The sequence below is a fragment of the Falco biarmicus genome, chromosome 16 (genome assembly GCF_023638135.1).
Source record: "Falco biarmicus isolate bFalBia1 chromosome 16, bFalBia1.pri, whole genome shotgun sequence".
Taxonomy (NCBI): domain Eukaryota; kingdom Metazoa; phylum Chordata; class Aves; order Falconiformes; family Falconidae; genus Falco; species Falco biarmicus.
The window spans coordinates 5,357,371-5,358,844 of record NC_079303.1 but is presented as its reverse complement, the minus strand read 5'-3'; positions in this window follow the sequence as shown (position 1 = coordinate 5,358,844).

Sequence of the window (1,474 nt, the reverse complement as noted above, 5' to 3'; positions counted from 1 at the left end):
CAGTTGATTTCAAAGGTGGTGTTGTTGAAAGGTCAGCTGTCATGGGCACTGGCAGAGCATGGAGGGATGTATTCACCCATTCATGCCCTGGCATCAGGACAAATGAAAGTCACGCTGAAAAAACCCATGAGAAATTAAGAGAATCAAAGCCCTGAAAGCTTTTCTTTGGCATACACAAATATTTGAGGAAGGATAGAGAGCAATCTAGAGCTTTCCTTTCAAAGTGAAACACCATATCCTGCTCAGCATGACGGTGAGCTCACCCAGCCAGGTCACCCACCAGGCCTTTTTGGGAAGGGACAAGGACTGTCCCTCCTCCTCTGCAGCCCGAGGAAAGGCGCAGTGCCCACCAGACTGACACAAGGCTCTGGCAATGCTGGTTTGCTGCTGGAGGTCTTGACCAGGGTCTACCTGTGATGGGGATGAAACCAAAGCAGTAACTAGGTTCTCTTTGAGGACGCAAGGACTTTATTCCTTAACAACAAAATCCTGGTAAAGACCCTCCTCTGCAGCTGAAGCCTTCCCTGTGTCACCTCTGCAGCATCATTACAAATTGCCTGAGCTGGAAACAACCAGCGCTCCGTCCGCCCTGGCTGCTGCTGTTTGGCCATACCCAGGGGCAGGAAAGGGAGAGCTGGAGATTTGGGCTGTCCCATGGGGGCAGAGGTGCTGGGAAGAGGTTTATGCAAGCCTCAGGGATTCAGACCTAGAGCGACGATATGGCCCTGACGGCGGTGAGAGCTGCTCAGAGCCAGGGGAGGGCATGCAGTGCCCCGGTTGTGCTCACGCCAACACAGCTGGCAAGAGTTTTGGCGCACCTTGCTCAGCTTAGTTGCTTCCTAGAGCAAAACGCAGCAAGTCAGAGATCTGCCCTCTGGCCTTACTCAGGCTTTACCCTAATGAATGCAGCAGTAAGACTTTATCACTTGAAATATTAGGACTAGAGTGCTACCAGGGACATAAGCGTCTGACTGCTCTGGCTTGTGCTAATAAGCAGCATTTAGCTGGCCCCTGACACCAGGAGTGCATAACACCTCCTGGCTGCATGAAGAGATGACTTGGATGGTCTTGGTTAATTTACGAACATATTAAACCTCTGCCATGGTCAGATGCTACAGCGATGTTGTGTATTAACACCTTGTGGGAAAACACAGTGGAAAAGGGATTTACAGCATGCAGAACCAATGGGTACCAGCAATGTGTGTGCAGCTAAAAAAGTCCAAAATGGGTGAAAACAGACCAGAGCTGTACATAATGCGCAATAAAAATGGCCTCAGGGACAAGCTGGGGTGATTTAGTGCCACTCAGGTCTCAACTTTGGTCTCTGTGGCATGCCAGGAATGATGCATCACCTCTGGGATGCTGGCGGTACCAGGAGTGACAGTATCTGCTACAAAGAGCACCACGGTGAATTTAGAAAGTTTTGCCAACAGAAAACTTATAATTCCTCAGAATTCTGACAGACAGACTCAGA